Below are 24203 nucleotides of genomic sequence, written 5' to 3' on the forward strand. Positions count from 1 at the left end.
AGTCAGTGACATCATCAGCAGTGGAATGCAGGTTAAAAAAGTAGAAAACATTTACCTTATAATTCTTGTTAATTTTTAAAGAAAATTTTTCATACATTCAATCTGTAAAAGAGAGAACAAACATTTCCAAAAATATTAAAACATGTATTTAAAAATTAGAAAAAAGAAGGGAAAAGGTTCAAGAAGAAACACTTTTTAAACAACGTTGACACTTATAGAAACCTCTACTTCTCTACGACCCCTACACAATCCTAAATATATTTATTTTCAACAAACAGTATCTTCATGCTGATGAAATGAGGCCTATTTTGAAATATGATGCTTCTTTTGCATTGCTTATGTCTCACAATAGTGATGCAATAACAGCGCAAAAGAGATGTAAAACCATCATAACATTGTGTCTAACATTTAAAATGATTGTTTTAGGATGCAAATAAGATGTGTGCTTTCAAGAGCTTTCTTTGAGGTGAGGCCTCTTTTCTTTTTTTTTTAAAAAAAACAGTACCCAGAAGTACAGCACTGTAAGCATTAAAATTGACACTTACAGAAGACTCAGCTTCTCCATATCTACCTCACATTTCTAAATGTATATCATAAGTACAAAAAGCATATGTTAAATGGTTTATTTTTGCTGTTCTCAGAATGTATCAAATTTCACTTAAATCAGTGACTTGAAGATATTCATCATGTAACAGCGGGGAAAAAAAAACACAATCAAAATGACTGTGTTTAAAAAACCCATACAACCTAAGAAATCTGATTTCAAAACTCCTTAAAATTAACTTACTTTCAATGACGTCGAAGGATCTCCTATAAACAGCATCCACTCTGTTGTGCTATAAATATTTTCAGCCCGCCACTTTCTGAAAGAAAACCTCCATCGATACGTAAAATATGTTACATAAAAAAAAAGACTTCTCTCATTCTATCACATGTTTCCACTAGGCCAAATCATGTTGCCGCGATTCGCAAGTCTTGTAATTCTTCCAATCAGATCCCGACATTTTCTATTTTCGCAACTTTCAAAAATAAAATATTTGAGATTATTTTCACAATCCTGGACTACTAATATCTTACTCTTCTTTGTCACTCATGTTCTCCTTTTCCTATGACACTGATACTGCTTACTATGAAGCAGACTTACTTGCATCAGGTTTATATAGTTGGATTTTTAATCTAGACAGCATTGCAGACTTACATTCCCTCTACTTAAAATTTTGGTTTTAAAAACACCAGGTAAGAATTTTTAAGGTCAAACGGCAATTTTTTTTTGAAAGTTACAACGGAATCATTACAGAATGACCAGCCGTTTCCAGACTTTAAGTAAGCTGTATAATGTCCTGATGTTGTTGATGGACCATCGTGATAGATAATTGCTACAGTTACAAAAGTCCTCCCTGATATTGACAGCTGAGAAGCCACAAATTTTTTTTATTAAAGTTGACAATTTTGATCCATCAGGCCTACATCGTTGGATCATTAAAATGACATACTGGCCATATCTACGTATAAATAATGTTGACATCATATCACATTTACATTGGCTACACTCCATGTTGTGATCCACTGCATTTACTAGCTTATTAAAGGACACTGATTTACTGTCTGGCAAAGTTAAATATATAAATCTTTCTGAGTCTACACTAGTAGTACTTGATACCATACAGTTCTCGCAGTCATGCTGCCATTGATAAGAAAGCCCAAACAGGTGATCTACATCTACACCCTCATCTTGCAATACATCAAGCATATACATTAAAAACTCCTGACAATCTTGCTGATTATTTTCAGAGAAGTCTGTTTGACCTGAACATTCATCTAACAGATAACGAACTTCAGACACACTTTCTACTTTTGTTCGATCAGTGCTACATTTCTCTAACACAGAATTCAACAAGCAGCATAAACTTTGTTCCGAATTGAACACAATCTGTTCTTTTAAACTCTCTAGTGAAAAGAGAACATTAACCACTACATTTGCATAGCAGTTGACACCAGAACTGTTTTCAAATTGAAAACCGACAACATCTTCAACAGAATCCACTTTCTTTCTGCTAACAATTTTCGGTTCATTGACTTTTAGTCTTTTTGCAACAACCTCCCTACTATTACTGATATTTCTACGTTTCTGGCCTACCACACGTTTCTCAAACAAAGGATATTGAGGCAAATGTGGCGCATACTCTCTTCTTAACCTATTGTATTCCTTAACACAATCTAGATCCGCACAAATGTTTGTGACATCACAGTCAATCAAGTACAATCCCGATAAAGTTCTAACTCGTGACAATACCACATATGCCATACCCTCCTTGAACACAGAACTGCCAATATTCACCAATGCACAGTCTACACTTAAACCTTGCGATTTATGGATTGTCACCGCATATGCCAAGCAAACAGGAAACTGTTTACGGCGAACATATAAGTCTTTAACAAGCAAAAACCTAGCAGAACAACGACCAATTTGCTGTACTTCCTCAATGCCATCAAATTTAATTCTTAAAAATTCTATTCCATCTCTATTTTTGTATTTCTCAAAATCAACAACATTACCCATTGATCCATTTACCAGACCTCTTTCTACATGTAAATTCCTTCTCAAAATGATTCGGCAATTTAAACACACATTCAAAGTCTTTTCAAAACCCGCTGTTTTAGATATAGTCTTCTCTAATGAATCCAATTTTGATTTCAAATTGTCTGACAAAATAATTGTTGATCCCATATGCTCTAATTTGTCGATAGCTTCAAGTTTCACAATCTCTTGCTTTTCTAAATTCAACATTTTGTTGTTGAAGGTGGCACATTCTGCAAGAGTTGGCATGAGACATATCCCGGATTTCTTCTCAGTAATTTTCTGAAAAATATTCTCAGGCACAATCTCTTGTTTGGGATATAAATTTGACAGTAATCGTGCATTTAAAGCTTCTTTCCCATGCTCGGTCACTTTTCCAATTCTAATATCTTGTAGAATATTCTTGTAATCTTCATCCTTTGCCTGACGCATATTTTCATGCAGTTCAGCATAATTGAAGTTTAACCATATATTGACGTTGCCAATGCTCCCTAGGCACTTCCTGGTATCTTCATGCGTGAGTATTTTGAACACAGGTTGACCTTTTACTGGTGTCAGCTGCAGAAGATCTCCGAAAACAATGATGTGTTTGCCACCAAATAACACATCATATTCAGTTTTAAGTACTTCTTGCATTCTCAAATGCACAAAGGCAAGCATGACATTGGAAACCATGCTTACTTCGTCAATGATAAGTAGTTTCATTTTCCTCAAGACTCTTGAAACTTCACAGCAAGCATCTCCAGATAACTTGTTGTATTGTAATTTGTTGTCATGCTCCACCGGCAGCATCAGTAGACGATGCAAAGTAATACCTTTAATGTTATGTGCTGCCAGTCCAGTAGGAGCGGTGACAACACAAGACAGCGATGACTCAGTCCTTTCCTGCAAATAACAAGAAATTGCTTTAATGAGGAAACTCTTTCCAGTTCCCGCTTCTCCACTCACGTACAGTCGGACAGGCTTCAACGACGTACATGAGCACTCTTTCTTCTCATGAATTAATCCGTGCTCAATTTCCTTGGTAACTTCATCATATATTTTCCTCTGCTCAACGTTGAGTTGTTTTTCCAAGTCTTCTAAGTTAACTGAATCCTCCTGAGCATGTGCCATGGCTCTTTCCACTTCATTCATAGCAGTGGCAGCTTCATTTTCGATAATAGGTCCTCCAAGTGGATCTTGACTCAATGAAACAGAACTCTGACTGTCCTGAGAACTGTCTCTGGCAATCTCGGCTGCAATCGTTGCTTCCTGCTCAATTTCCAAAGTTAGCATTTCTTGATATTTAGGAAAAGCAGGACATTCTATGGACTCCTTGGCTGCATTAAAAGAGTCTTCGTAACAGAGGAAATCTCCAAGCAGTTCCTCTTCTGCACGCCAAGGCTTGAAAAGTTGCAAAAGTGCTAAATAGAAAAACTCCTTTTTTTCTGGAGATTCACCACTCAATTCTCGATGGTTTACTAATTGGCATTTTCTTTGCTTGACCAGGCATCCCTCACTTCCAATTACAGCATACACTCCTTTCTCAATATCTTCTTTGATGTTCCTCTTGAATATATAATTTTGGAGAACCTCATATAGACAAACATTCTCAAGGTGACTGCTTCGATTTGGATAATATGTATCCAACATGTTGGTCTTCAAAATGTCGGTACTGTTTGGCTCCTTTTCCGCCAAATACTCAATTTCCCGGACAGGTTTTAGAACTCGATTTCGCGTTGCAGCAAGACCAAGACTCGCCCAAACGATACTCCTAGATTTGGCATAGAGACTTGCTGAAGACAATCGATCTGAACATTCGTAAGCTCCGATTTCTCGATGCGACAACATCTTCAGACTGAAACTGTACAACTTCTTGCTGAGGCTCTTTTCATGGGAAATGTCCTCCCACATATCCTTCAGTTCTGTCTTTTCTTTTTTGGTGATGTAAGATGTCACATACCGAGCCACAGCCATGCAGTTGTCACCCACAAACTGTATATCCATGTTAGCATTCCACATGGACAAAATCACTGGGTTGTAGTCGTTGATGTACTTGGACTCTTCGTTCCTTTTCAAATTGTATGTATTTTTTGGTGATTTCCTCGTCACATTATGTCGTAGTGAAGACATCAAACTGTTCACTTTTCCTTTAGAAATCACCGGCCGTGGAAAGTTGAAACGACATTTGGTGTAGAACTTGTCCTTGTTTCTGAATTTACGACGACAGTACTTTCCACAACGATGGCTTTGGAAACGTAGAACTTGTTCTCTTAGGCTTTTCTTCTCCGTTGCATTTGGAACAGCACACGTAGAATACTGTTCTATGAAATTCATCACTAAGTGATCGGGATCTGTTCCAAATTTAGGTGCATCCTTGATCCACAACAACATATGTATATGAGGAGCACCTCTTGCTTGGTACTCCTTTCTCCAGAAGAAATCCAACACCTCTCCAAGAGGTGGATTCTTCTTATTTGTGATGAAAGACATCATAGCTTCAAATTTATGATTGAAGTACCTGCATACATTCACAGGATCCAAAGAACACAGTTCTCCAGGTGTCTTGAATTCAATGTTTTCAATATTTCCATTTGCTTCTCGTAGAAATTCAAGTAAGTCTTCCCAGCCATACTCGGCACAGCTCAGAGTGAGGAACCATGTCGGAGTTCCTAAGTTCCTCAGCATACATTTTAAATCACCATGACGACGATACCAGTACTCATTAGTACCACGCTGACACGCCATGAGATTAATTAAGTGAGAATCCAAAATACTATCTTGGACATTGACTTTATGCATAAAGTCTCTTGCCGAGATATTTCGCATCTGTATACCACTTTTTAAGATGTGGTTCACTGCATATGACAGTCCAGACAGATCGCTTTCAAACAGGAGATGAAACAAATAGGGAATGCATTGACGAAACCTAGGATCTTCTCCATACAATCGTAAAGTCCGGTATTCAGACGCAGGAATTTGATGAGATCGCTCATCATATCTTCCTCCTCGACCTGTGGGAAATAGCTGTGGGAAACACCGAGCTTCCAAACTTTCCTCCCAAACACTAATGGGACTCCCTTTGGCTTGTTTCATTTGAAACAACTCAATAGCATTCCCCATGACTTCCTTGGAATGCAAAGGATGAACACTATAATGTTCATATATTTCTTCACTTTTAGAGGCCTCTACTTTCTCAATTTGGCCAGCACACAAATCGCTATCCTCTTCATCACTTACTTCCTCTTCTGCAACATACACATTCTTATAATACTTATTATTTTTCTTCAAATACACTGTTGCCTTTTTGACTTTCCTAACATCCACTAAATCTTGCCATATTTTCTTATTCTTTGTCGGAACCCCATTAACCAAGATAACCAGAGGTTCCTCTTCCACTTCTTCTACTCCAATTGTGTTAATGTTTTTATTCAAATCTAAAGGCAAATAAACAACTCTTCCCTTTAATCCTCTCTGTAAATCTGCTGGAGGCAACTTCCCTGTCTTTGGCTCCATTCTTACAATAGCCTGAAAGGGATGGATACTTTGAATCAAAATAGATTCATAAGTATTTAAATCCTTCAATTCAAAAGGAATCTCAACCAATTCAAGATTATTATGAACTGCCCTAGCAGGCATCTGGTTTTGGTTTAATTTATTACAACAATAAGTACACACACGTTGATCCGATCCCAAATCAAAATAATTTTCTACCATCAAGTATGTGGCAAAATCCTTCCATTCACTATTATTTTCCCTTTCACTTTTTGCATATAAATCCACTACCTTAGTCTGATTCTTATATTAAGTGCGTCGACAACAAACACAAGTGAAATTAGGCCTCTCACTTGATTTCATCTGAAACGTGGCAATTTCCTTCTGAAAATTATCTGTACTGTAAACCTGTACATTATCTTCCACATTACTCTCTACTTCAGGGTCAATTTGAACATTCTCATCTTTACTACTAAAGTAACAAAACTCAATTTCTTCACAAATATTCTTCACATCTATTTCAGAACCATGCAAAAGAGCAGCACATAATTGTTTAAGCATAATTGCTGGACTCTTTGCATAATACAACATTCTCACTAATTTTCTCACTTTATTATGATGCACTGCTAGCATCCTGAAATGATGAAAAACACTCTGGCATACTCTCCTGGAAAGACAAGCCAGTGAATGACCACGCAAACCTGTTATTTGTCTCACTCTGCAAGGATCTAAATCTTGCAACAACTTCATTTTCTGCTTCAAACTTTTCTTATTAAATGTCCGTATAAAATCACAAAGCAAATTGATGGAAACCTGTCGCACACTGCAAATAGAACTACACTTCCAAATGTACACAGGAGCCTTAGGACGTCTTCCTAAAACCTCATCACTTAGCGCCTCTTCTGTCTCTGTTGTCACAAGTTTTTCTTTTTCAACTGGACAACCATCCTTCACTTCATAAGCTCGACCACTGATGTCAACTGCATGCACCAAATCATTATCCTGAAAATAACTCTCCTCATTAAAAAATGCCTCAGAACTTGAACTATGCATCCATTCTCCGGAAAAAACTTCACAAAAGTTGCTACGATTTACTACTCTCTTCCATCTACTGTTTGTTTTAAAATCAGAAATTACCTTGCTTAGTTTCCTAATTCTATTGATTACCAAAATAAACAACTTTCGCTTAATTTCAAAAGCATGATCAATAATTTTCTCGACATTTTTCTTCTTCTTATAAAATGCAGCTTTCTGTTTGCATTTCTTAATATTTTTTATTAAATTAACTATTATCCTATTACGGAACATTCGTTGTCGAATGTCCCTAAACTGTTCTTTCCTTCTACTATCATGCACAGAGTTATCTCTTCCTCTACCAGTAACATTTTTCATGGGTCTTTCCTTTCCATTTAAATTACTCTTCTTTTTCTGAACTGAAACATTTTGGCGATAAATACTTTTTTTACTACAAATATTTTTTAAGAAAGATTTTGTGGTCTTACCCGGAGCTTTCTTGGTGTTTTGATAAGTATTTAGGGAAGAGGACTGCTGCAATAAAACATCATCCTGCTGTCATTGACATTTTCGAGCCTTTCTAATTCTATTTTTTGTAGGCATTTTCCAAACTATGAAAGAATCTGCAGTTGAATCTGTTGAAAAATATAATAAAAAATGTTAATAACCACTATTACCAAACAGTAAATGAATAACAGTCATCAAAAACTTAATGCCCTACTTATTATTTAACATAGCAAATCAAGGCATATGACTGTGTATGATGTTAATTTCTTTTTTAAATGGAAAGCGTTCTTCATGGTGCAAGTTTCTTGTAAATACGCTCCCACCTGCGAAACGGAACTTTGCAATGCGAAGCTGCTTGGGTCCCCGGTGTCTGTCAACATTCTAAACAGTCCGGAGCGGCCGCCATCTTATCTCTCGGTAGGATCGAGAGAGAAGAAGAGGTGAAAAACGAAGGGGAAATTTAATGAAAGGGGGCAAAGTATACCCCTGTTGACCCCCTAGGAATGTTGTTTGAATTTTTAAAGGGTCCCCTGGGGAAAATAAAAAATATATATTTTTCACGATAGAACCGCTTCCCAAACACCGAACTGGGCCGCAAACTGCACGAGAATACGCCATTTTGTGCTTCGTTTTAATTAAATTACTAGGAATAAGGAGGTGCGGGAGACGTATCCTAATCCCTTATATTTTCTGAGAGTGGCTGAGGAGTCTCATATATGTTGATACATGTGTTCCAGCGGCTGTGCGTGAGCTTTTTTTTTTTTTGCTGCGTGACGTCTGTTAACGTTCGATTCGAAGGAAATCAGGAAGTGTTGACCACCAATTTCTCAGTGCGATAAAATATTTTGGGGCATATTATCAAGCCTGTGCGCTAAAATTATCGCCGATAAAGCGGCGATAATGGGCTTGATAATATGCTCTGTGGAATTCCAATCGAAGCCCATTTTAGATGTCTTCACATCTAGCATGTGCTTCGATTGGAAATCCATAGAGCATATTATCAAGCCCATTATCGCCGCTTTATCGGTCGTTTTCGGCCGATAAAGCGGCGATAATTGAAGCGCACAGGCTTGATAAAATACCACATTGTTGTAAATGAATCCTTATTGAGACACAATGTCTGCGCCAACTTGCCTTTTTTACAATGCCACAATTTTGTCGTGCACGGCAGCCATTTTACATGCCAGGCTGGTCTCAGCCTATCACCTAGCCCTGCGAATGTAGGGAAATATTATCAAACCTGAACACTAAAATTATCGTCGCATTATCGGCCGAAAACGGCTGATAAAGCGGCGATAATGGGCTTCATAATATGCTCTGTGGAAATCCAATCGAAGCCCATGTTGGATAACATGGCTAAAAACTACTCAGCACCATTGTTTCGACATTATTAACATGGCTATGTAACTCCCATAATCAAAATTTAAATTTGCCAAGCACACTTGTGTTACTGCATGCCAGAATGCTACACCGAATATGCAATTACAATTTCGCAAAGTAACAAAATCTATTTCTATATCACTACAGACAAAGCCACAATTTAAAAACACAGGGGCATATTACCAACAACTAGCGATAATTTTTGTCTCTAACTTGTTTAGAGACAAACATTATCGCCGCACATCGGCGATTTTTATCGCAGATAAACCTTGCTATTAGCAAGGTTTATCGCAAATGCGATAAAAAACGGCCGCAATGCATGAATATCGCTGAAAAGTCAGCGATATTCATGCATTATCGAGCAAATGCTCTTAGCCATGTTATCCACCTCCCAATGGATAACATGGCTAAGAACTGCTCAGGGCAGGTGTTAGCTTTTGGAGATATTCGCGCTTAGCGCGAATATCTCCAAAAGTTGGTAATAGGAGATAGCGATGTTAGGGACTGTTTCCAGTCGCTAACATCTTGGCACGCCACTTTGCATGTTATTAGTGATAAGTATCACTGACATGCAAAGCGGGGCCCAAGATGGTCGCTATCTCCTTTTAGCTGTCACTAACTGGTGTTAGCGACAGCTTGGTAATAGGGAGATAATTTTATCTCCGCTTTCTTGGCTTTTAAAGCCAAAAAAGCGGAGATAAACCCCCTTGATAATATGCCCCACAGCTTTCTTCATCATTTTCTCCTTAGCGATAAAAAGCGGTAGCAATGCATGATTATCACGCTGAAAAGTCAGCGATATTCATGCATTATCCTGCAAATGCTCTTAGCCATGTTATCCACCTCCCATTGGATAACATGGCTAAGAACTGCTCGCAAATGCGAAAAAAAACGGCCGCAATGCATGAATAACGCTGAAAAGTCAACGATATTCATGCATTATTCAGCAAATGCTCTTAGCCATGTTATCCACCTCCCATTGGATAACATGACTAAGAACTGCTCAGAGCCCCATGAGGAACGCTTTCCATTTAAAAGAGAAAAAATAACATCATAGAAAAGAATCGTTTTTAAACACAGCATATAAATCAATTGTATACCTGCATTCAAGAGGAAATGACTGAAAATGTCCTTGAGACACACGAAAGCGTTTTCTGGAATGCCCTAGCACCATTTTTCCGACATTATTAACATGGCTATGTAACTCCCATAATCAAAATCTAAATTTGCCAAGCGCAGGTGAGAGCGTATTTACAAGACACTTGCCCCATGAGGAATGCTTTCCATTTAAAAATGAAAAAATAACATCAAAGACACTCAAATGCCTTATAAATATGACCCAAAACAACCTATGAAGCTCTAACAGTACATATCCAGAAATGTAATTGATTTCAAAATGGTTTTTAAAAACAACATATCTGTTTCAGCTTACATAAGAGACCATGGAATGCGCTTCATATACAACAATACCTTGAGTTACTACATGCCAGAATCCTACACCGAATATGCAAATACAATTTCTCAAAGTAACAAAATCTATTTCTATATCACTACAGACAAAGCCACAGTTTTAAAACACAGCTTTCTTCATCATTTTCTCCTTAAATCATTCTATTCTATATCTAAAATAAATAAATCTTTTCTCACCTTAGCAAATACTTTTTGGATTTTAAAAACAGTCTCAGAAATACACCAAATTGTCTTCAGCAGAAGAAAAAGGATGCACTCCAGAGGCTGCAGCTATTAAAAGCACAGAAATACAGATATTCATTTCACATATCTCTCATATTAGCCAATCATAACTCTTCCCTCACTTTTTTCAAATCAAAACCCTTCCCCCCTCTGCCCTCTCTGCCTTTTTTCCATAGCAACGACCTCCTGGAAGACCTCTCATGTTTGCAAATTCACACAACAATGTTTCAATTGAACTCTGAACTCTCAGTGCACCTGCGTATCCCGTGCAATCTTTCATTAAAAGTTTCTTCCTTGACCATTGAAATTACATGTTTCAAGAACACATCCATGCACCCTAACTTTCTGTTTTCAGAAATGGAAATGCACCAATCACTGCTAATGAATCATTAGCATTGGAAATCCACAGTTTTTTTTCTTTACAAACTCCTACTGTTTCAACTGCCCTTTCATTACCACACTTCATCTGACTGCAGCACAACCTTCTCCCACCATGTTTAACGTCTGGATTGTTGGACATAGTTACATCCACTGGGCTCAAAGGTATGCTGACAACAGAAATTTACACAACCTCAATTTACAAGATGTGGAAATTAAATGGTTGGGCCAAAGAGGATTAAAATGTCACCAATTGATACCATTGGTGAAAACCTTTATGCATTTGCCAAAACCTGACCTGTTAATAGTGCATTGTGGAGGTAATGATTTGGGCACTTTAACAGGAGTAGGTCTGGAAATGCTTTTAAAGAACACCTTTGAGCAATTAATGGCACTTTTTCCTCAAACTGCCTTGGTATATTCCAATATATGCCAAAGACAGAAATGGAGGTGGTCCAACCAATTTGGTCCACAAATTGAGAAAGCGAGGAAGCATGTAAACAAATCTGTTTCAGCTTTCATGAGAGACCATGGAATGGGCTCCCTGTACAATAATAACTTGCGTTACTACATGCAAGATATCTACAGAGGAGATGGAGTTCACTTCTCAGATGAGGGCAACAGAATTTTCATTCTGAATTTAAGACTGTGCATTGGTACCTACTTATAAGTACCTAAATGGACCATAAACCCAAAAGCTCTTCTCAGAGCTACCCTTCATCTGATCACTCACAATTAATACTTTTCTCTAACTTATTTCTGTAATTTTCAACAAACTACGCTCAAAGAGCGCTACCCGGTACGCGAACTGGAAGCTAACCGCCCAAAATTATTTTAAAAATGTTTTTTCTCCGCACATATGGTCCTCCTCAGCCACCCTCAGAAAACCTGGGGGGTCAAAATACTTGTACCGTGTCCCCTTCTACCCTTTCTGAACATTATTTAACCTCCATTTTATATGTTAATTTGACCGAAACACAAAATGGTGGACTCCCGTTACGCTTCTAGTTCGCGGACTAAACTGCTTCCCGGGAAGCGGCCCAAAGAAAAGGTGGGAAAGTAATTCACAGAAAAAGGACTGGAGACACTCTCACCAAATATAGATTAGCTCATACTACATAACAATCCCTTTCATTTTCACAAATTTGATTGAAATTCCATTTAGCCATTAAGCCTGTAGACCTCTCTAAATACCTTGAGGTAAATTACTTCACAAAACACATCTGAAGTGTTGGAATTGACAACCAATAAAAATGTTACGTTCATTTTCTACTTTTATTATCTGATATTTGATTGGTTATATACCTGAATATATATAAAGGAAGAGAAGAAAACACAGCCATTTTGACTGCTACTTCTTGTTGTACATCACATTTCAATACTTACCTAAGACTTCAACTTGTTTCTGAAGGTAAGTTGTTATTTTTAAAAATGAAGTATATTGTGCACTATAACTTGATATGGTAGACTTTTTCTGATACATATACACTATCCCTCTGTAGTAGTTATGGATTTAGATAGACTTCTCTGTTATAGTTAGGAATGGAGTTAGGCTTCTCTTCGTTAAATTACATACACTTTTTTATAGTCATATTTCCACTCTGATACTATACACTGCCAAAAGAAAAATTCACTGATAAAAACTGCCTATCTAAAATTAATCCCAACAGTGCCCGATCTCTACTAATATATATTTTTTTATTCAAAATTTCAGGCAAAATGGAAGGCGAACAACAAGTTACATTTTCAATTGAACTGAAGGAGAGCAGCCAAGACAAAATTGATGACTTTATGGATGACAGTAGAGACCACGAACTTCTACAATGTGTTGAAGCAGTGGACAACCTGCTTCAAAATGAAAAAAAATTACACCCTATAATAAATTATGACATTTCTGACAATGAAATGTTAGAAAATTTAATAAAGTATGAAACACAATCATAATAAAAAAAATTAAAAATAAAGAAAACAAAAAAAAACCAACAAAAACAACAAATAATTAACATACAGTGTTAGAAAAGTCTATCATTCTTTTATCCTTATAGCTTTTATCCTTATAGTACGCTGCCCAGAGCGCTTCCCGGTTCGCGTACTTGGAGCTCACCACGCATAAATAATTTTTTTTTTTTTTTTTTTTTGCCCTGCAGAAACCTTTTACACCCTCCACATAAAACCTAGGGGGTCAGGGAGGATCTACTATGCCCCCTTATCGAAATTTCCCCCTTTGTTTTGGCCTCCTCTTATCTCTCGATCCTACCGAGAGACAAGATGGCGGCCGCACCGGACTGTTTAGAATGTTGACAGACACTGGAGAGCCAATCAGCTTCGCTTCGCATAGTTCCGATAAGCGAAAAGTACGCGAACCGGATCGCTGCCCGGAGCGCTGTTACAGATATATATCTTGATTTAAACGTTAATTTCTCAAAATCCACTGAAGCACATATATTGAGACCTAGCAAAGGCACATCAGGCTAACAGTCCCTACAATTTTGCCAAGTTTCGTGCAAATCCATTCAGCCGTTCGAGCTAAAAGTGAGTCCAACCGCCCTATGGAAAACTCAATGTTAAAAACGCGTTTTGGGACCCCCCTTTTTTCTCAGCCCCCCTTAACGAAACCCCCCCAAATTTCCAGGAGCTGCTCAGAAACAAAATGTGCCATTTTCCTGAAAATTTCAGCCGATTCCGTCCACAAACGCCAAAGTTATTAGACATAGAATTTTCAGAAATCCCATAGGGAAAAAATCCTAACTATATATACCTACTGGCGACCGCCAGTAGGTAATATATATATATATATATATATATATATATATATATATATATATATATATATATATATATATATATATATATATATATATATATATATATTCCGCTCCGTGGGTTTGTCCAAGTAGCGGGTAGCACCCGAGCCTGCGTGGGCCTTCCCCAAGGCGTTAGTTGGTATGGGCAGTTGCGTGTTTGAAATAGGCCCGACGCGTTTCGGAAATTTATTTTCCTCATCAGGGGCCAGCAGTAAAGTGCACGACGTCTACCATCTCCCTGTATGAAAACACGCATTGTGCTTATGGGAGATGTAGTCCATATATCCTGGATGGATGCACTTTCAAATTACTGCTCGTTCCAAAGGCTCTAACATGAGCCCCCAAACATCACTCCTGTCCTCATCCATCGCGCAGCTCCACATACGAGACTCCTTGGATAGAGGGTCTCGTGGCCCCCGTTTCTTCGGGGTGGTGCTACCCAGCGGCAGGACCGCCGCTAATGTATTCCGCTCCGTGGGTTTGTCCAAGTAGCGGGTAGCACCCGAGCCTGCGTGGGCCTTCCCCAAGGCGTTAGTTGGTATGGGCAGTTGCGTGTTTGAAATAGGCCCGACGCGTTTCGGAAATTTATTTTCCTCATCAGGGGCCAGCAGTAAAGTGCACGACGTCTACCATCTCCCTGTATGAAAACACGCATTGTGCTTATGGGAGATGTAGTCCATATATCCTGGATGGATGCACTTTCAAATTACTGCTCGTTCCAAAGGCTCTAACATGAGCCCCCAAACATCACTCCTGTCCTCATCCATCGCGCAGCTCCACATACGAGACTCCTTGGATAGAGGGTCTCGTGGCCCCCGTTTCTTCGGGGTGGTGCTACCCAGCGGCAGGACCGCCGCTAATGTATTCCGCTCCGTGGGGTTGTCCAAGTAGCGGGTAGCACCCGAGCCTGCGTGCGCCTTCCCCAAGGCGTTAGTTGGTATGGGCAGTTGCGTGTTTGAAATAGGCCCGTCGCGTTTCGGAAATTTATTTTCCTCATCAGGGGCCAGCAGTAAAGTGCACAACGTCTACCATCTCCCTGTATGAAAACACTCATTGTGCTTATGGGAGATGTAGTCCATATATCATATGTATATATATATATATATATATATATATATATATATATATATATATATATATATATATATATATATAAATATTTGTTTAACCTCTTTCCCATCCCACCCCAATATCCAAACCCACCCTTAACCCTAAAATTACTTTTCCCATAAAAACCCAACCCTAAAATGATCCCTCCCACCCATAAAACTAAACCCACCCTAAACCCTAAAATTACTATTCGCATCCCAAAACCCACCCCACCCTAAACCCTAAAAGTACCAGAAATATGCATTCTGCAGCACACATACAAATGGCCAATTGCCTTTAGGCATAGTTTTTGTGCAGAAAGTAACTCCTTCCTGCACAAAAACTATGCTAACCACAATGCAGACACCCTTGCACCTTGTGCAGTGATGCCTGTACCAGCACAGGGAGATAGAGGGGAAGTGTGCCACGTCATTGTAGATATGGCACATTTCTGCAGTCTCTTATTTAGTTACTTTACTTGCTGCACTACGTTGCATGAAAGCTTGATGATTTTGGCCTTACATTTCTTTAAAATAGGACCAAAAGGTATATTTGTCACCTGCTTTTGTTCAAATGCATTTGTTAAAAAACCTGGGCTAGATGTAGGTAATTTTATTTTACCACTTCTTAAATACTGAATTTTACTGATTCGGTATTTAAGAAGTGGTAAAATAGAAGGGGGGATGTAGGTATTACAGAATCGGTAAATACTGAATCGTTAAGATTTGGTATTTACCGATTCTGTAAATACCGATTTGGTAATGCCCATTGATTCCTATGGGCATTGAAGCCCACAGGAATCAATGGGCATTACCGAATCGGTATTTACCGATTTGGTAAATACGGATTCCAGCAAGGGTGCAGGGGGTGTCACTTTGACACCCTCTAGCACCCCAAATACAGGCATGTGTGTCATTTGGTACACAGACATGCCCTAAGGGCATGTCTGTCTGTCACATGGCATAGGTGTGCATGCACACATGTGCATGCACACCTGGATTCGGTATTTTACCACCCAATTGGATTGGGTGGTAAAATCCCGAATCTGAAAGGCCTTTGGGACTCAGAAGAGTCCCACCTACATCTGGGAGTTACCGAATCGGTAAAAATACAGATTCGGTAAATTTACCGAATCGGTAAAATTGGCCCTCTACCTCCCAAAAACCCATTTACCGGTCGGTAATGGACGAAATCAGCCGTTACCTGCCGGTAAATGGCCACCTACATCAGGCCCCAAATGTAATACTTAATTCTAAATATATATGGAATCTTTCTTTTTTCCTCCTATATTTCCCTTCTCTATTCACTGGGCTAGACTTGAGTCCGTAAAAGTATATATAAATCTACAAATAAAAAAAGAAATATGTATTTGTGAAGACAAACAGAAGAGAAAATTGCAATACTACTGTGCCCAGCAGCTTTACTTCACCATAGTATCATATCATATCATCTATGTACCTATAAGAAAATAGTTGCCTCTCTCCTGCTGTTTTCAGAATGGATGGGCTGAAGATGCCTCATCATGTCCATTCTGAAAGAAGCCCTCTTTCTCTTAGGGCTAGCAAGGGTTTTTCAAGTTACTCATCTGACCATTATTGTCCTTGCGGCCTGTGAGGAATAACCAGCCTTTACCCTTGCATATATAGTGGGTCACCTCTTATGACAGTCTTCCTCTTTATCTGTTGTGTTTTGGTTAGCTATTCCATATATTCAAAGCTGGCCTTAACTTATATTTGTAGAAAGATTGCAATGGTAACTAGGAACTAAGCACCAGTGGCTTTTGTGGATAGACTGAAGAAGCAAGTGTATGGGTTTTTTGGGGAGGTTCTGTGATTGATAAAAATTGTAGTGTACTAATTCCTTTTACTATATTAACTGTTTCACAACATTTTCATGCCTTGTTTAAGTAGCTCAAAATCCAGATACAGTTATACATTTTTCGTGTGGTGCAGCCACCAGACTCTATCATAAGAACAGTTTGTGGCATTGGCAACCCTACCAACAATCCACATTCTGCACAATAATGTTGAAGTTCCCCAAAAATCTGGAAGTCCAATGAATGAAGATTTTTCATCCAAAGGTGGTTGACATTTTTTAAACAGCATATGAGTGGTACTTATATATGACGCACATGCCCACTGAACTTCACTCTGCTGAACATATTTATACATTTTATTTAAGTGATTTCAGCTAGGTTGCCTTTTGCACTGATAGAAACAAACTACAAAACACCCTAAAACAAGCATCTGCATGCTTTTATTTATGTTTTGATTTTTAAAACATAAATTAAAGGCATTAACATTTACAATGCTAATAGCTTAAACTCTCACAAATGTGAGACCTATTGCATTCAAAATGCTTGAAGGCATAGCTGTGTTGCCCCATTCTGTCTCCCATGGCCCCCGAAGTGCTCCCCATTTGCTACGAGTTAAATAAACAAGCCAGTGGTCACAACTGCGCAAGAGAGACCCTCCTCATTAACAAAAATAGTGCTTACAGATTAAAAAAGATGTGTGGTGTAACAAAAGAAGTAAGAGGGCCAGTCCTCATGGGAGGTGGCAAATGAAGACAAGGCGGTACTAAGGAGGGACTAAGAAGCCTAATAACAAATCCAAAGCCAACATTTACAAAGGACAATAACAGAAGCCAATAAAAAATATGGGCGTCAGTGGGGCTTCAAGTAAATACTCCAATACAGCATGGTTTGCAGAGCAGCAAATGCACTGCCCAGGCTCGACCTAAAAACATAGTAACAGAAACAAAGCACAATAAACAAAAGCTGTTCAAAGAATGCTTTAAATGATAAAGTCGATATTTACCTATTCACTGTGCATTAGTACATAAAATTACTGTTGTGTGTTTATACTATTGAATTCTCACCGAGAGGTAATTTTGTATGTCCACGATGTTCAAATCCTATTTCTGGAGGCTGTTGCTTTTCTTTCTGATGCCCTAGCTTTTGCCTGAAATCAATCCATTTGACTAATCCTTGCTTTGAAATGTCGCTGAACAACAAACCAATTTCTCTTCGTCCACCTTGAGTTGTACTTACGTTAAGGTGTTGTAACGACCGGATTTTCGGACCAGATAGGATCAGCTCACCAAGACACCACCAACCCGGCCGAAACGTAACCACCTCCCTCCTCAGGACCTACTTACCTCAGTACCTAGATACCGTCCCTGGGGATGGGGAATTAGCAATATACAAGCTTATACTATTAACAACACCCCTGAATCCATAGAGATTACTAGAAACAATCACTAATGGCTACGGAATTCCAAATTCTACATAACACTCATACCTTACAGTCTCGCGGCAACTCAGGCCCAGACTATGCTACCTTCCTCCTCATAGTGAAGGGGCAGTTCTGATCACTTACCATTACACACAGACCACAATCAGTGCTCACGCAAGCCGCAATCCTGCGGGTATACACATCGTTTCCTCCTGATGCTCTCACTACTGCCACAATCAGGTGGCGTTAAACACCGTATCCTCCCGGTGCTCCCGCTGCCACCACAATCGTGTGACGATATACACCGTATCCCTCCGGTGCTTTCACTAACGCCGCTACACAATGGCGATCACTGTCCTATTGATACCTTCAACTTTCTCTCTCTCTGTTGGGAAGTTTCTCTATATATCTAATATCTACTGGGGATGTCTCATACACAATATTATCCCTTATGTGGCAGATAGGCAGTCCAATCCTCTCACACAAGAATGACCAAATTACAACATGCAAAGGTTATTCTCCGATTTAGGGACTCCTTCTTCCCTTTATTTGGTTACCACTTACCCGGACGGGAAACACATCCGTCCATATAGCAGCATTCGGCTAGAAGAAAGGTTAGTCTTATCATGAAAAACAACACCTGCACAGTGGTTCACTAAGAACTGGGGTCCCTTTATTTAACATTAGAATAGAATGACAGAACAAAGAAAACATTATAACAATGATATATACAATGATATATGTATATAAGCAACACAATAGGAAAATATTAATGTAAGTGGAAACCTAAACATAACCTAGGAAGCAAAGAGGAATGAATGATTATATGATCGAAACATTTTAAGAACACCTCACCCTATTAAGAAGGGTCCAACTCTCTGGTGGAATTAGGACTCTCTCCATCACCATGGCACCACCACCAAAGGACCAACATCTGCTGTCTGTTCCTCTCTCTCTGGTGGAATCAGGACTCTCTCCATCACCAACATGCTAACTTCACTCCACTGGTTCAACTGCTCCAAAAGCTCCAACTGGCAGCTCCAGCTCTTCCATCTGACTGGCAACTGCTTCAATACATTCTGACAAACTGGCAGCTCCAGCTGACAGTTCCATCTCCAAAGACCAACTGACTGTTCTCTTCAGCTCCAAAAACCATCTGACTTCTACCATTCCAAGATCCATCTGACAGCTCTGCCTCTCTGCACTTCGATAATATAGAGTGCTCTCTGCTCATGGAAATTTCCAACAGAAACTACCTCCCACCGAATTCTTGTGCCAGCTCCAAGGCTCTCCGCGCAACCGCAGTGGCCATCTGCATGTTACGTCTAGACCCCAAGAGACAAACACATTTCTTCGATAAGAACCAGTCTCCGCTGGCTTTTCTCTAGTGGACAACAGGCTTGACTATAAACATTACCTTTACCCTGCAAGCTCCTCAGTCAGCAGAGGGAAGACAAAGATGGCTGCTCTCTAGTTTAGGCCTCTAGGCCCGAAAAGAGGCAAAGAAGGCACAGAAGCATGCCAAGGCCAATAGGCAAACCCTACAAATTGGCTGAAAAAAGGACTCATAGCAATATACTGAGATGGCAGTGGACTACTAGTCATCACTAATCCAAATAGGGCAAATTATCCTGTCGCTACAGGTGTGCAAATCGTTTTTCCTGTAGATCATGGGATTGTTGGGTGGAATATCAAAGGTGGACCACAGATTGCGCGAAAAGTCGAGTATACAAGAGGAAAGTATAGATTTATTATTCTTTACTCCACACATGTCTACCTTGAAGAAATAAATATAATCAATGTACCTCTATGTGAAATTAGGTATAAAACATCTATACATACTTACCTGTCCATACTTTAGATTTAGATATTCTGGTCACAATATTATGACTACTCAATATTCCTGCTTCTGTATTCAGAACCCATGCCAGAACAAGGCCAAGCCATAGGGTGCCCTTCTCCCATGCCAGAGAGATTTGTCTTATGATTTATTTCATCTCTTATTTTAGTGGGTGACATTTGACATATATCCATGACGTAGCTGTTGTCAGATTGCAGGGCAATGCTGAGGAAAACCGAAGACAGCATTATCAAGGGTTTCCAAAACATCTTTTCATGGAGCCATTCTTAGCTGTGCTGTTATCAAGATCCGACAATTCTGCTCCACAGGCTATCTAGCTTTCTGCTTTTGGCTGCACCACTAGATAGATAGATTGTGAATCATAATTTCCATATGAGCGGGCAGGCCTATGGATGGCTTTAAATGAGAGTTTGGATTTCTCTGTAGCACTTATGATGTCTGTATTCCATTTTAAATTGTTGGTTAAGGTCATGCCCAAGTAGATGAAGACATTGACTTCTTCTAGTTTTGTTGCCCCAAAGGTGAACACTTTTGCTTGCCTCTGAGTTTTCCTAAAGATATACCACCTACCCTGAAAAGAATCAATATTTTTAACCCAAATTAGGATCCAGCCATATCCCATGACTGCTTTAAACGGATGGGTTGATACTTTCTGGTTTTACAGATATTGGCCTTCAGCGGAAAATTTAGCCCTTGCTTTTGGCTGTAAGGGAAATTACCAGAAAATAAATTAAAAAAACAAGGATGATTTTTGCAAAAAAAAGAAAAACATATTTTAAAAGGTCTCTTGATAGCAATACGATTGAAATACTAAACTCTTTCAAATACCTACCGTTGCTGTTGTCTAAGAACCTGAAATAGAAAGAGCATATGAGGTCTGCAAAGGCTAGAGTGCTATTAGAAACTGGGGCCCTCGTGAAATGTAACCAGATTTATGGGTGATATTCATCGACTCCTTCTCTGAAACCCTAGTAGAGTAAAATGTATCCATTACCCTTTTATGGTTCAGACTTTCTACTTTTAAAGCCTCAGAACATCTGGCAAGCTCTAAAGAGAGCAGCCTTAAAACGTACAAAGTGTACCTTGATTCAGAATATTCGTTGCCAAATAAATCTTCATCCTGGCACATATTGGTAGGCACTCGTTCCTTAAAATCTTGTTAAAAAGCTATCCCCACATGATTCCCTCTTAAAAATCTCCAAATTATGCTGGGAAGCCCTTACTCTTGAAAGGAAATGGGGAAAGGCCCTGGTTAAAAGAACACTGGAGTTAGAAACATGCACTGCAAATTGGGGACCGTAGGCACATTGGCCCCATTCCAAATAAACATGACCTGAGGGATTCAACTCTTCAAGTGCCATTAAGTTTGGACTAGAAGTTTCTGTCCAATAAATCCTCAGTCACGTTCACTCTCAGTACATTAGGTCATGTGGATCTATTTCCTTGTATATAGAAAATATCTGACCCCAATGATCGTTTAGAAACATGCAAGATACTGCTTGAGTGTAACCCAATTTTTTCAAAATCTGAACTGAGAAATTAGGATAAAAATGGAGCGTGCTTGAGTTCTTTAAATACAAAATGTTAGATATGCCATGTACTCATGGATTGCCTTTTCTATGCAATTGGTCATAGGTTTTTTAATTTGTTTTTTAAAATCTCATATTCAGTCTATGGATAATGCTACAGCACTTTTAACGAATATGAATTTTATGAAGGTAACATTAAGAAATGCCTGATTTCGAACTACTAATAAGTCTAGAACTTTCTTTGAAGGACAGTTTGTGTTTTTTTAAAATTCAGTCTGTAGTATGCAATGAATCTTAATACTGTTTACCATTCGGAATACATTGTATGATATTGTTGTATGTTTAATGGATGTCTGCCCCAATACTTTTTTTTCCTCTTCATATTGTGGCAGTTTATCATAGATGCTTTTGCTGAACAATGGGGCATATTACCAACAACTAGCGATAATTATCGCTATGTTGGCTTAGCGGCAATATTTTTATCGCCGAGCTGCGGCGATTTTTATCGCTTAGGAACCTTGCTATTATCAAGGTTTATCTCCTAAACAATAAAAATTGTCCGAAATGCATGAATATCGCTGAAAGGTCAGCGATATTCATGCATTACCGAGCTACTGCTCTTAGCCATGTTATCCACCTACCATTGGATAACATGGCTAAGAACTCCTCAGGGGCAGGTGTTAGCTTTTGGAGATAATCACGCTTAGCGCGAACATCTCCAAAAGTTGGTAATAGGAGAAAGCGATGTTAGCGACTGTTTCCAGTCGCTAACATCTTGGCACGCCCACTTTGCATGTCATTAGTGATAAATATCACTGACATGCAAAGCGGGGCCCAAGATGGTCGCTATCTCATACTAGCTGTCGCTAACTGGTGTTATCGACAGCTAGGTAATGGGGAGATCATTTTATCTCCGCTTTCTTGGCTTTTAAAGACAAAAAAGCAGAGATAAACCCCCTTGATAATATGCCCCAAATATTTTTTCATGGCTGTTAATTAAGCCTAGAGTCCTGGGCTGAGCCTATGCAAAAAGGATCTAATCATCAGCATAGAGTAGAGCTGGAACCTGAAAACCTTTCAATGAAAGGTGCATCTTTAGAGGCTTCAAGGATTCTTTGTACAAGTTATGTGTGTACAGCGAGAACAATAATGAGGCAAGTACACAGTAGTGGGGCTAGATCGAGCCTCTAAAATATGTGTCTCAGCCCTAAGTTATAGACTGAGGTAAATCCAGCAAGGCCACAAATAGTGATGTTTTCTTGTTGTAACCTTCTTGTGTATTACGTGAAGAAAAGACGTAATCAACAGTAGACATTCTTTTCCTGACACCACAACTGTGCTTGCATTTAACTATAACATACAAGCTCAATGCCCAAGTGTTTAACCATGAGCAGCTCAGTGACAGAAACGTCCACCACTTCCCACTTCCAACTTCCAACTTGGTCCCAGAAATGTTGTGTGTACATCATTGTGCTCACGCCACAGACAGAGGGTTACTGCAAAGCACTGTTGCAGCCCACAATTTCATACTTTCGTTCGTATGCCATCGCCTTTCTCCATATATCTGGCAGGCATGTTTCTCTTTTGGGTGTTCCTACGTGGGCGTGTCTGTTTGTTTGCCTCTGCCTGGTTTATTACGTTTTCAGTCAAGCATCTTGGTGATAGCCATGCATCAGTTTATACATGTATGGCCTCTACTGCCAAAAATATATAGAATGTTATGTCATCACGATTTATGGGGTCTGCCTCTGTTATCTAAATCCCCTATCTCTTGGGAGTAGAGGGGGCAGCTGTAAGCTGATGGTCAATAGGGGTTTCTGTTTTCCCCTACACTACAGGGTGGAGGCACCTCCATCAGATGTCTTACCTCTCTGGAAGTTCCATCCCCCGCCTTACTCAAGAAACAATAGACTTGTGCTCCTGTTTACAATGCGTCAATACATATACATATATAGTACACAGAAAGTAATGAACAAGTGAAGAAGAACATTTGCTTAATAGCACATGCAAAAGAAATCTCAAAATACTATATATTCATTAGAAACAGTTTTTCACCTAGAGCTTTGTATCAAAGTTGTGTTCATTTGTAAGAGCTGCTAACAATTTGTTTCTATTACTGATGGTAATCATTTTCTCAGCCTCGAATGATGTAAGAGCAATCTGGCCTTTCTGGACTTTGAACTTGTGTTGTGCAGATTATAGCAGACATCATCATCCAGCACCAAAACTGGGGGACAGATATATTATTATTGTTATTATTATTAATAATATTATCATCATCATCATCATCATAATTATTATTATTATTATTATTATTATTATTATTATTATTATTATTATTATTATTATTATTATTATTATTATCATTATTATTGTTGTTGTTGTTGTTGTTATTATTTTATTTGTTATTATCATCATCATTATTATTATTACTATTATGTTTTTACTTCTATTTTTCTTGTTATTATTATTACCATTGCTATTATTGTTAGTAGTAGTATCTATAACAATAATATTAATGCTCATAGCAATTGTTTTAATAATCAGAAGTGGAAGGACAACAACAATGGCAATACTCTATTTATTACTAATCCCTTCATTTTCTGTTTGAAAGAATGCCATCCTCAAATGTTTCTGCCCTGGGCACAGACGTCCTGTGCC

Source organism: Lissotriton vulgaris, chromosome 11, assembly GCF_964263255.1.
Source record: "Lissotriton vulgaris chromosome 11, aLisVul1.2, whole genome shotgun sequence".
Taxonomy (NCBI): Eukaryota; Metazoa; Chordata; class Amphibia; order Caudata; family Salamandridae; genus Lissotriton; species Lissotriton vulgaris.